Consider the following 13,930-nt stretch of genomic DNA (forward strand, 5'->3'; position numbering starts at 1 on the left):
ATTTCCACAAGATCCAAAGTTCTATCTCCTTGCCCCAGATAGGGAGACCCTGCCAGCCTTGCTCAACTTGAATTCCCAAGGTCCTTTTCCTCTGAAAGACCTTCAAGGCTCATTCCACTATGGTCATGTAGTTACTGTAATCAGTGCTCACTGTGGTCCTTAAGATCACACATCACTGAGATTGCTGGGCACTGTGGACATTTTAGGGCCAGAATAACACAATCTAGGAGATGGAGGAGACCTCAGGCACTTTCTAGTCAAACCCCTGCCTGACCTACAATCCCCTGGACAATATATCCAATGAGTGGTCAAGGGTCCATGAAAAGAGAGATTAGCTTTGTTCTACTCAGCCCCAGGTGGGAGAAGGTTGAAGGTAGTGGGCAATGGAGAGAATTTTCAGAGAACTAGATTTAGGTTTGCTCCAGAAGAAAAAAAATTATCCTAGGAATCTATTCTCTAAAAGTAGAATGAGCTTTCTATGGAGAAAGTGGGTTTGCCTTCATTAGAGGTCTTCAAGGAAAGGGTTGATGACCATTTATTGGATAGCTAAAGGAATTATTGTTCAGGTATAGGTTCAATTTATTTGAGTGCAAGCATTTTTAAAGCATCAACTGTGTGTAAGGAACTGTGTTCAGAAAAACAGAGAAAAAACAAAATGGAACTTGTCCTCAAGGAGTTTATATTCTACTTTGTTTTATAAAAGCTTTTGGGGGGGATACTTTAAAGTATAAGTATTATTAATCTCATTTTACAAATGAGTAAACTAAAGCTCAGAAAAACCAAGTGACCTTTCCCATTAATACTCAGTTGTTAGTGTCAGAGGCAAGATTCAAAATCGGGCCTTTCTTATCCAAAGTCCATCACATTATTCATTATTATATGTTAAGAAATTTCATTCCCTAAGTGGTCAGATTAGCTGGTTCCTAAGGTCCTTTCCTAATATGGGATTTGGGGATTTTGGTCATAAGGACTTTCTTTCACCTGGGGGCTGTACATGTGTATCTACACTGAATCATAGAGTTGCCAAAGTGGAAGGGATCTCAGAAGTCATCTAGTCAAATATAATCCCATCTTTACCATATTCAACCAGTGGCTATTCTGCCTTTGGATTGTTCTAATTATTATGAAGTTTTTTTTTCATCTCAAACCTAAATTTTCCTCTTTTTTTGTTTCATTTTTCAGTCTCAATTTTACTTCTTCTTCCTGGGGCCTAGCAAAAAAAGTCTAATCCCTTTTGCATGTGAAAGCCCAAAGAATCCTGGAAGATAACTATGGTAGAAATAGTCAATAAACATTTATTGTGCACCTACCATGTTCTGTGCTAAACTCTGGGGCTACAAAAAAAAGGGCAAAATACAGTCCTTGTCCTCCAGGAATCACAATCCAATGGGGAAATATAGTCCATCAAAAGAAGCTGAAAAGGGGGAGGTGAGGGTACCCCATATGGGGGCATGATAAAGTCTGCATCCACGATGGAAATAAAGAGGTGACCACCCTGGGCATCCTTCCTTACATAGGAGGATCTGTCCAATGTCTGGTCTCCACCTTTTCCTACCAGAGGTAGAGGAAGACCTCAGAGACAGGGGGTGCTGAGGAATTGTGAGTTTCAGAGCTGATGCCATCTTGCAGGATGATGAATTTCTGGAGATCTTGATTGTATGTCGCCCCCCCCCCCCCCAACATCTTTTCTTCTCCAGTTGAGGTTACTCTTTTGTGGTCACTGAGGTGAGTCACTGCAAAGCTATTGTTCACTATAGTTCATTAGAGTTCTGGAATGGCATAGGACCAGACTTAACCCTTTGGTTTACTCCCAAAACCCACTCTCCCTTCATGCTTGACTACTGGAGTAGTAACCTTCCTTCCTTCCTTTCTCTGTCTGTTTGTCTGTCTGTCTGTCTCTCCCTCCCTCCCTCCCTTCCTTCCTTTAAGAAAGAAGGACAAGGGCTAGGCAAACAGGTTTAAGTGATCTACCCAGGATCACACAGTTTGAATGTGTCTCAGGTCAAATTTGAACCCAGGTCCTTTGGATTCCAGGCCGCCTATCTTCCTTTGTCCTTCTCTCCCTAAGGAGCCATCCTGCCTTAAGTTATTTGCAGAAGGCAACAGGGGTTAGTAGGAAGAATATTGGATTTGCAATCAGAAGATGTGGGTTCAATTTCTGGTTCTGTCTTCTTCCAGCTCTATGACCCTGGGCAAGTCACTTTACTCCCTGAGCCTCAGTTTCCTCATTTCGGTAAAATTAGATAAAACCTGCACTATCTATTTCACAAAGGTGATTCAAATAACTTGATTCAATCAGCATTTATTAAATAGCACCTATTTCTGGCAAGAACTTAGGAAAGCACTTTGTGAAAAAATCAGAATGCATTGCTTTAGTGCTGGCAACCCTAGGGGGAGGTGGTGCAAGTGCTAATCTTCATTTTCCAGAGGAGGAAACAGGATCTATGAGGGGAGATCAATGTGGCATGATAGCCTCTGGAGCTGGAGACAGAGGACCTGGGTTTGAATCCTGCCTTTTGCTTACTGTCTGACTCTCTGGGCTTCAGTTTTCTTAGTTCCCAGTTCTAAATCTGTGAAATCAGTTTCAGTGGTTCCATATCTAGGAAGTATTTGAAGTGGGGTTCACACCAAAGTCTGCTGGCTCCAAGTCTAGCACCCTCTACACAAAGCGTTGTCTCTAAACACTAAATGAATATGATCTACTAGCATTATTGGGGTGTCATATTCAGGCCATGCTGACCATATAGACAAGGCACAGAATTGATTAGCAACCAAATCGCAGGAACGGGTAGATGAGTGGTTGGTGTTAAACCATCTGATCTTGAACCCAGCTGGGATCTCCTTTGGGAATGGGGTAGGGGTGGCTTTAAGGGCCTCTAGGTTGAAGGGAAGAAGGAGAATGGAGAAAGGAGAAAAGGAGGAGAGCAGAGAAGAAAGGGGAGAAAGAGTAATCCTCTGGACTTAATTCCTGAACAGGGACAAAAAAGAGACGAAGGGAAGACCCTTCTCTTGGGCAGGGGAGAAGAGGAAAAGGAGAGAGGGAGAGAAGGAGAGACCCTGAGAGCTGAGCCTAAAAGGGTGAAGAAGAATTTTCATTATGAAGTTAATTAGCTTTGGAGCCTCGGCACCTTTCAGGAGGAGGAATTAGAGGGATTTAATTGCTTTATCAGCCTTGCCTTTGATTTTCAGCAATCAGGCCGATTCCATTTAATTTAACTGCCACAGACGAGGAGAAAATTGATGCACTCACCTGCCTCGGAGCAGAAAGGGAGAGTGGGGAAGAGAGGGAGCGGGGGAGCTCGAGAGAGATCAACGAATCCAGTGTCTGCAGATTAATGAAAACCAACAGCATTTGCTCACAATTGGAGATGATGTGTGCCCTCGAGGTGTTTGGAACTGTGTGCCACTGTGTGTGCTGGTTGGGTGTGAATATATGTGAGCCACTGTGTATATTCAGGCTGTGTGTGCGCGCGCGCGCCCATACAGCTCCTGGGGAATGTGTGCACGTGTGTGTTGCTGTATGATTGTGTGTGTGACTGTGGGTGTGAATGTCACCCAAGGGACTGTGGGAATGTCAGTATTTGTAGGTCTGAGGGTGAGTCAGTGTGCCCGGTTGTGTGGCTGGTGTCTAAGTGACTGTTGTGTGTGTATGTGAGTCTCTGAAGCCTGGGGATTCTATCAAACTGTAAGAGGGGGCCGCTGATTGGATGTCTGGAAGTCACTGGATGGGGCAGCACCTAGGAGAGGGTGTGGGGTGGAGAACTAGTGGTGGCAGGAGGGGAAGTGCTGGTCAAGTGAGGATCAGGTTGAATATTGGGAGGGGGCTGTATTCTGGTGGCCTTTCCTCTTTGTGGGGGGCATTATGGTAACTGGGGTTGGGGAGAGTATGTCATGGGGTATCTGTCTCCCGAACATTAAGGGTGATGTTTCTAAACTCAACCTAGTTTTGCCCTCCATGAACAGAAAGGCAGACTCTGCCCAAATCAGCTCTGGGATTCCAGGCTTCATTTTTCCTCTACTGTAACCCAAACCAGTTCAGGAAAGAGACAGAGCTGGGTTGGGGAGGTAGGGTATGAACTTCCTCTGTCTTCATCCTTCTGTCACTTTAGTTTACATTCTTCTCCAGGCGCCATCTTCCCATTTTGGTTGCCATATTTCACCAAAAACTGGAAAACTTCATAGATCTTGGATGCCAGTTGTACTTTGCTCCCAACACCCTTTTTCCTCCACTGGTTCCCTTCCAGAGGGAGATGAGTAGTGCCCCTCAACAGAGGGCCTAGGTTTGAACCTAGGGAAGGGAGAGGAAGGAAAAACCAGGGTGGGAATTGGATATCCAGGCTTGGTGGGGCAATGTAAGTCAGTAACCCTGGTCAGGGTAGGAGGGAATGTCCCTTAACCTACAGGTTCTAATCATGTCTCCCTGTCACACTCCACCCTAGATATTTCCCCATTCTTCGTCCTGAGTTTTCGGCCTCCTGATTAGAAGGTGGAATTAACCTGATTAATGTGATGAAGGCAGGTCGGGCTCAGCCAGCCTGATGAGCAGAGATGGATTGGGAGCGAAGGCTCTCAGATGGAGGCACAGTAATTGGCCCGTTTGCTGCTGCCTGCCTCGCTGACCCCGCTGTTTAGCCCATTAATGATGATGCACAGGCCCCACTTTCCAGAGATAATGACAGAGGATACTGGGGGGGCCAGAGAGGTGGGAACCATTCTTGGAGGATGAGGGACCAGGGCCAACAAGAAAGGAGCCATCTCAGGGAGGACAAGGGTTGTAGGAAGGAGGGTCAAAGGAAGAGAGAATGAGGGGCCAGCTCATGGAAGATGAGAGACTGGGGGGAGGGATTAGAAAGCAGAGAAGGAAGATGAGGTCTATGAAGGACAATGCAAGAGTGTAAGTGAAGATGGGTGATGAGCCTGGGAAGGACATGGCACTGAATTTCAGGACCAAGGAGGTTGAGCCACGGTAGCAATAGGGTACCTTGGGGGTGGAGGGACTAATGAAGATGGAAAAAGAAGAAGGAAAATGAAGATGAGGATTGAGGGAACCAGTGAAGAGTGAGGGACCTTAGAGACATGTGAGACCAGGAAGACCAGGAAGATCCTAGGTGGATGAAGCAGGCCAGATTAAAAGTTGGGGAAAATGGGAAAGCAAGAGAAGAGGGAACTGGAGAAAGGTAGGGGAACAGAAAAGCAAGCAATCAGGAAGGATTGGTAGGTATAGTAAGAAATTGGGGAAAAGGCAGGGTGTGGTACTCAGAAAAGGGAAAGAAGTTCTGAGATCCTTTAACTTTGAGGGAAGTGGGGACATCCCAAAGCCTCCAGACCATAATGCTGTATCTTCATCCTCTTAGCATATTATGAAAGATCCCAGAGCTGCTCCTTCCTTCCTTCCTTCCTTCCTTCCTTCCTTCCTTCCTTCCTTCCTTCCTTCCTTCCTTCCTTCCTTCCTTCCTTCCTTCCTTCCTTCCTTCCTTCCTTCCTTCTTTCCTTCCTTCCTTCTTTCCTTCCTTCCTTCTTTCTGCTTTCTTTCCTTTCCTTTTAAAAAACCCTTTCTTTTTGTCCTTGTAACAACTCTAAGAGAGAAGGGCAAGGGCTAGGCAAACAGGATTAAATGGCTTCCCCAAGATCACACAGCTAGGAAACATCTGAGGGCAGATTGAATCTAGGTCCTTCCAACTTCCAGGTCTAGCCACTATGCCACTTAGCTGCCCTGTCTTTCCTTTCTTTTTGCATTCTTCTTCCTTTTTCTCTCATGTACTCCCAGTTTTATGCAATGGCAAGAAAAACAGAAGAGAAGATCTGGGTCCTATACTCAAGGGAGTACACAATTGAGGGTGGAGAATGAGTGGAAGGGACCACACATGCAACAACTAATAAGTACAAGAAGTGTTCCAAGACGCTGTATGACATCCCAAATGACTGCCTCTGGCTTACTGCTTATAGGAGTTCAGATAATAGAGTGATTAGGTAATAATGACGATGATGATGATGATGATGATGATGATGGTAGCATAGTGACTGGACCTGTGATTTCATTAGTACAAGGATCTCCCAAGTAAGAAAAATCTCTGTATTAATGCAAGTCTCTCTCCTCTGAAACTTATAGTTTTAGAGAGTTGCCTAGCATTTTTTTAACCCTTACCTTCTGTCTTAGAATCAATACTGTGTATTGGTTCCAAGGCAGAAGAGTGGTAAGGGCTAGGCATTGGGGGTCAAATGACTTGCCCAGGGTCAGACAGCTAGGAAGGGTCTGAGACCAGATTTGAGCCCAGGACCTTCCATCTCTGGGCCTGGATCTTAATCTATTGAGCCATCCAGCTGCTCCCTGTTGCCTAGCTTTTTGAGAGTGTTATGTGACTTGCTCAGTCATAGGACCAGGATGTGCCAGGGATATATTTGTACTTAGGTCTTCCTGGTTTCTCTCTCCATTATGCCTGGTTCATAGTCTTTCCTCCCCAAATCTTGCCCTCATTTAGGGGACTTCACTGTACATATTGACTTTTCATCAAACACATGAATTACTCATTCCCTCAGCCTACTTACCTCCCATGAGCTCCTTCTCTACCCTATGTCTGCCACACCCACAGGGTGGTTATACCTTTGATCTTTCCACCACCCATAGATGCACAATCTCCATGTTCAAGAATTTTGAAAACTCTTATCTGACCACAATCTACTGGTTTTCCACCTCTCCCTCTGTCTTCTCATAGCAAACCCTACTCTTTTTTTCACACCATGACATCTAATCCACCAGGTCATATGCCCTACACTAGCAAACTCTTTTCTGTTTTCTTCATCTTGACCACTTGGTGAACCAGGTCAAGTCTGCATTATCCTCTTCTCTGGAGTCCTGTCGGACCTCTTCTCATATCACTGATTGTGCTCTGTTGAGTCTTAGCTTTGGATCACATCTACATCTACTTACCTCATTCTCATTTATACATGTAATGTTCAAAGAAGATAGAGAAAATCATGCCACCATTCTGACTGGGTTCACTCCAGATTTTCCTTATATACCCTGAGCTGGACCCTCACCACTGCTAGGCAATCCAATACCTCCTTTATAAACTCACTTTCCCACGTTTCACAGCGGTTCTTCCATTTGGAGGACCTTCTGTTTTCATCTCTTCTCAAATCTCCTTCCATCACCCCCCCACTCTTAGTTGAAAATCTTTTTTTTTTCATTTGAATTAATTTATTTAGTCAATTTAGAACATTATTCCTTGTTTACAATAATCATATTATTTCCCTACCTCCCCTCCACCCACCCTTCCCGTAGCCAACAAGTAATTTCATTGGGTATTAGTTGTGTAACCTTGATCAGAACCTATTTCCATGTTGTTGATGTTTGCACTAGGATGCTCATTTAGAGTCTACATGCCCAGCCATATCCCCTCGACCCATGTATTCAAGCAGTTGTTTTTCTTCTGTGTTTCTACTCCCACAGTTTTTCCTCTGAATGAGGATAGTGGTTTTTCTCGTAGATTCCTCCAAGTTCGTAGTTGAAAATCTTGCTTCATACTTTACAGAAAAAATTAAGGTCATTTGCTGTGAACTCCCTCTTCTCCCCTCTTTTTTCATCTTGTATCTTTCAGATGCCTTTTGTCACTATCTCTTCCTTCATTCTTGTCTCACACGAAGAGAAGGCCCCTTTCCTTGCCAAAGCAAACCCCTGTTTCAAGTGGTCTATTTCATCCTATCTCTTCCAACATATTACCCCTCTGGCATGCCCACTCTTTCACATATCTTCAATCTCTTACTGTCCACTGTCCTCCTCCCTGCTTCCTACAAACATGCCCATATCATATTCTCCATTCTCAAAAAACCCTCACTTAGTCCTTTCATTCCTTTCATCTTTGATATCCTATATCTCTTCCTCCTTTTGTGGCCAGTATTTGATACCTCACTATCTCATCCTCAACCCCAATATCCAGGATATTGCAACAATCTAATAGCACTCTTGCCACATTTTGCTAATTTGCCCCCTTCTCTCATCTGAGAGTGCCCCCAACCTCATACTTCATGCCTGAATTATCGCAGTAGCCTACTACTGGTGGTTCTTCCTACCATAAGTCTCTTGCCTCTCCAATCCATTCAGCATCCAAAGTAATTTTCCTAAAGTGCAGGTTCAACCTTGTCACCCTGCTATTCTAGTAGTTTCCTACTATTCCAGGATCAAATACAGAATTCTCTGTTTGCAAAGTTATTCATAACCTAACCACCTTTCACGCCCACAAAACACACCTTTCCTGGATTTTTACACAAGACTGTGCAACATGGCATGTATCTGCATGAAAGAAAGCACTGTGCTCTAGAAACAAAGTAGAATTGCTGTAGGGCAAAAGAAACATGAGATGTGCAAAATTAGAGACATCACCATCCCAAGTGTTCATATGGGCTATTTGTGCTCAACCTGTGGTAGGGCCTTCCAAGCTTATATTGGTCTGATCAGCCATAGCTGGATGCACTGTATGTTGACCCCAACATAGTTTGGCTTAGAAAGGGAGCCTAGCTGTACCAGATTTCAAATTATACTATGAAGAAATAATCATCAAAATAATTTGGTACTGACTGGCCTCAAACGCTTCCTAGGTGAATGACCCTGGGCAAGTCACTTAATCCAGTTTTCCTAGCCCTTGCCCTTCTCTCTTAGAGTTGTTAATAGGATGGGAAATAAGGGTTTAAAAAAAGCCAATTTGGTACTGGTTGAGAAGTAAAACTTGATCAGTGGAACAGATAAACAAGTTAACAATATGTAGAAATGAAAAAGCATACTAGTCTGCATTTTGATAAACCATAAGATTCCTAGCTATTGGGCAAGAAAACTTGGAACAATTGGAAAGAAGTCTGGCTGAAACTCTGTATAGATCAATATGTCACAGCATATAACAAGATAAGCTCTGGATGGGTATGTGATTTAGATTTTTTTTACAAATGTTATCAGATATATGAATAAAGAAAGAATTTGTGGACAAACAAGAGATAGAGAGGATCACAGAGAGTAAAAATGGATAATTTTGATTACATAAAATTAAAAAGTTTTTGCACAAACAAAACCAATGTAACTAAAATTAATAGAGAAGCAGGCAAATGGAGAAAATATTCGAAGCAAGATTCTCTGATAAAGATCTAATTTCCAACATATATAGGAAATGGATTCAAATTTTTAGGAATAAGAGCCATTTCTTAATTGATAAGTGGTCAAAGTTTAGAGTTTTCAAAGTAATACAAGCTATTAGTAGTCATATAAAAATGCTCTAAATATCTAATAACTAGAGAAAATGCAAATGAAAACTACTCTGGAGTTTTAGCTCACATCCATCAGAATGGCAAAGGTGACAAAAAGAAAAATGCTAGAGGGGCTATGGAAAACATACATGAATACATAGCTGGAAGAGCTATGAATTGATCCAGTCATTCTAGAAAGCAATTTCAATTTTTTTCCTTAAGTATTTTCCCATGATTACATGATTCATGTTCTTTCCCTCCCCCTTTTCCCCCTGCCCCAGAGTCGACAAACAGTTCCACTGGGTTTTACATGTATTATCACTCAATACCTATTTCCATATTATTCAATTTTATAATAAAATAATATTTTAAAACCAAACCCCACATCCTATACCCATACAAATAAGTGATAAATCAAATATTTTCCTTTTGCGTTATAGAAAGCAATTTGGAACCTTGCTCATATAGTTACTAAATTATGCATATCCTTTGATCCAGAAAACTTTTACTAGGTATGTACCCCAAAGAGATAAAAGAAAATGGAAAAAGAAGGAATAGCTAAGTGGTTCAGTGGATTGAAAGCCAGGTCTAGATAAGGGAGGTTCTGGGTTCAAATGTAGGCTCAGATACTTCCTAGCTATGTGACCCTGGGCAAATCACTTAACCCACATTGCCTAAACCTTATTGCTCTTCTGCCTTAGAACCAACACACAGTATTAGTAAGGGTTCAAAAAAAGGACAGGAGGTAAGTTTTTTTTTTTTTTAAAGAAAATGGAAAAGACTCATATATATGAAAATATTCTAGCATCTTTTTTGTGGTTGTTTTTTTTTATTGTGATAAAGGATTAGAAACTGAGGGAGCACACATTAACTGACAGAACAAGTCATGTAATATGAATATGATGGAATCCTACTATGCCACCGTGTAAGAAATGATGAAAGGAATGGTTTCTGAGAAATCTGGGAAGATTTGTATGCATCAATGCAGGACAAAGGGAGTAGAACTGGTAGAAAATTTTATACAATAACATTATTTTAAAGATAAACAACTTTGAAAGACTTGAGAATTCTGATAAGTACAATGACCAATTATATTTCCACTGGATTCAAGAATAAACATTCAGCTCATTTCCTAACAGAAAGGTGATAGACTCAGAGGGTAGACCAAGACATTTTTCTAATAGATATAGTCAATGCAGATATTTGTTTTTGCTAGACTATGCAAGTTTCTAAAGGTAGGTTTTTATTTAAAAACAAAATGAAACACAATTTAAAAAAGAAGACTGGAAAGGTAGGAAGGAGACAGGTTGTGAAAAGCTTTAAATGCCAAACAGAGATGTTTACTCAGAGTGTCTCAAAAGTCTTAGAGAAATCTTAAGTTTTCAGAGCTTAAAATAGCTCTAAGATTTTTGGAACACTGTATTCTATTCTAGGGGTAATAGGAAGCTACTGGAGTTTAGTAGGAGATGGAGCAGGGAGGGGAGCCTGAGGTCACCTGATCAGAACTGTGCTTTAGTAAAAAATTTTTGGTGACCAGGTGGAGGATGGATTTAGAGTAGAGAGAATTGAAGCAAGGAGACTGAGGGTGAAGATATTGCAATAGTCCAGGAAAGAAGTGATGAGGAGCTGAATTGAGGGGGTTGCAGTGTGAGTAAAAAGGGGGGTGCATATTGGACAGAAGTTATAGAGATAGAAACAAGAAGATGTGGCATGGGTCAGATATGTGGGTGAGTAAAAATGAGGAGTTGAGAATGACACTGAGGTTGTGAACCTGGGTGACTGGAAGGTTGGAAGTGCTCCAAGCTAATAAAGAAGTTCAGAAAAGGGGTAGGTTTGAGAAAGACAATGAGTTCTCTTTTGGACATGTTGAGTTTGAGATACTTAAGATGATTTTTCTTCTTGCATTGGTTTCATTTCTTTTCCCTAATTTTCCTCTGCCTCTCTTATTTGAGTTTTGAAATCCTTTTTTAGTTTTTCCAGAGCCTGAGACCAATTCTCACTTTTCTTTGAAGTTTTACATGCAATTGCTTTGATATCATTGTCCCCTTCTGAGAGTGCCTTGCTCTTCCTGGTCTCCATAATAATTTTCTATGGTTACATGGTTTGTCATTTTGTGTTTGCTCATTTTCCCAACCTTTTCCTTAGCTTTTACTCTTGTCTTAAATGTGGGCTTTGCTCCCAGATTAGAAGGGACACTCTCTTAAACTTTAGTTTTTTTCTTTCTAGTACCCTCAGATTAAATTCTGGGTGTCTGCAAGTTTCAGTTCTTCCAAGATGATATGATGACCTATTGGCTGAGAGTTCTGGAAGCCATTTTCCATTGCTGATTCAGTTTCCTTCAGGATCTGTTGTTGGCTTGCACAACCTGGCACATTATCCCACCTTAGAGTTTCCCTTCAGTCTTGCACCAGCACTCCAGGCCTTACCATGAGCTTATACTGGCCAGGCACACTGTGGGAAGCCTTGTATTTGGGATCAGGACCTCAATGGAGATTTGTGCTGGGATTTGAAACTTTGAAGAGTGAGTATAGGGGTACTCTGCTGTGGGCTTAGGCAGGTCTAAATGATCTCAGAATCTCACTGCTGGCCTGGGTCTGGAGTTTAGAACCTCAAGTAGTGGGGAGGGAGGGAGCCTTATTGTTGGCTTGTGTCCAGTTAATAGCAGCCTTGCTATGGACTGTGCTACCTTCTCAGCACAGCAAAACAAACCTTTTCTCTCTACCTTCCAAGTTGTTTTCTGCTGAAGAATTGCCTCCTTCCATCCCTTTGTTGGTTCTGCTACTCTACTATTCATTTTGAAGCTTTATTTTAAGGTTTATTGCAGGGGATTTTCAGAGAGATTTGGGCTTTCTATGACTCTACTCTGCCATCTTGGTTCTGACCAAAATGAGCTTGAGATATTTATGGGACATCCAGTTCAAAATGTCTAACAAGCAGCTAGTGATGTGGGCAGATGTGTTGCCTTGAAAGTCCTGAGCCTGGGCCTTAGGGCCCTGGGTACATCTTCTATTTTCTATACTTACCAGAAAAGGTGAGATTTAAACGGGTGCTTAACAGATGGGGAAGATTTGGCTAGGGAAAGGAGGTCTGTTTCACTGGGCTTATATGTCTTTGTGGATTGTTATATTTGTCTGTTTTGGGTTTCTTTTCTTGAATATGGGTAACTGAAGAGTCTTCCTATGATTGGCATTTTTGGTCTGGGAGGCAACCCCTTGAACTTGAGAGATAGGGAGTTTCTGGGTGTCTCAGTGAAAGGTGATTAGTAGAAAAAAGTGTTTTCTTAAATTACAGTGTTCTTGTAAAAGACAACCATTTGGAAGTGACCCCCACCATATTCAAACAGCTGTTATAGTTTTGGAGTGCAAGAGGTGGTCCCTCCATTCATGAAAAATATCACAGATATACATTTATGAGAAAGGAAGAGAAGGGTGAGAGTAGAAATTGTCTTTCCCTTGAAAATCTCCCAGGTAGGCAGTTCTTCCTTCTTCAATGGTCAATTGTGATTGCTGACTTTGGGACTAAAGGACCAATATGGAGATTCCTTTGTTGTCTCAAAGTATAAGTCCCTCAGAAATGAGCCACATATATCACCAGAAAGGGCCAAGGGAGCTCAGTTCAGTTTCATAGTGTTCCAATGGAACATGTTCTTTTATCAGATAAAGAGGGGGAGACCTGATGATCCTCATTACACTGGAAAAGACAGTGGGGGATCATGTATAGGGGATCATTTGTACAGAGGCAAGAGGTAGAATGTTGTGTACAGGGAACAGCTAGTTGCCCAATTTATCTGGAAGGTGAGTGATATGAAATAAGATGACAAAGGAAATCAGGACCAACTTGCCTATCAGGCCCCCCTCTGTGTATCAAGGCCAGGTGCCTTGGAAAGACTTTCCAAAAGAGGTGGGATTTAAGCTGATGCCTAAAGGATGGGGAGGATTTGCCTAGGAAGAGAAGAGAGGAGGGCTTGTGTGTGTGTCTTCTTATACTTGTCTATGCTCATAGTATGTGCTCATGAGTCTGGGAATGTAAAAATTAAAATTAATCTCAATAATTTAAAAACTTTTATTTTATTTTATTTTAAGAGATTTATTATTAATCATTAGAGGTAAAGGAATAAAAAGGTAACAAAATAAAACCATATGCCCATGGCTAAGTCACCTGTTCAAAAAGCCCACTCCATCACAATTACTACAGGAAGTAAAAAGAGTGAGACCAGGAACCCCTCCCCATATATCCCCCTGTCTACAGGAAGCACATAATGACAGGAAGTCAGTGGGCTCTTGGGAAATATAGTTTTTAGGGTAACAGATTTCCAATTACACATTCCCCCCCTGAGATCCCGTGGAAGATTAGTCTCTCCAATGGACCTTGTAAACATAACCAACTTTTAAATTACAATAATTTGGGGACAAAAGGGAAAAGAACAAAACCAATGATTGCTAGGCACATTGACAAAAAGTCAATTAGGGGGTAGTCCCCTTCAACATAATAGTTATATAAGAATACAAAACAAATGCATTCAACCCCAGACAATTCAAATCACCACATCCCAAAGTTCACTCTGGATCTTCTGGTGCAGTGTGTGGTCTGTGAAGGCATCTTCATGGCACCTTCTCCAAACAGTTAACTTCCTGGATTCGGAGAGGTAACATGTTTCTTATCCTAAAATTACTCTCAAAAGAATTTAAAATTTGTATTA

This window comes from Monodelphis domestica, chromosome 1 (assembly GCF_027887165.1).
Source record: "Monodelphis domestica isolate mMonDom1 chromosome 1, mMonDom1.pri, whole genome shotgun sequence".
NCBI lineage: Eukaryota > Metazoa > Chordata > Mammalia > Didelphimorphia > Didelphidae > Monodelphis > Monodelphis domestica.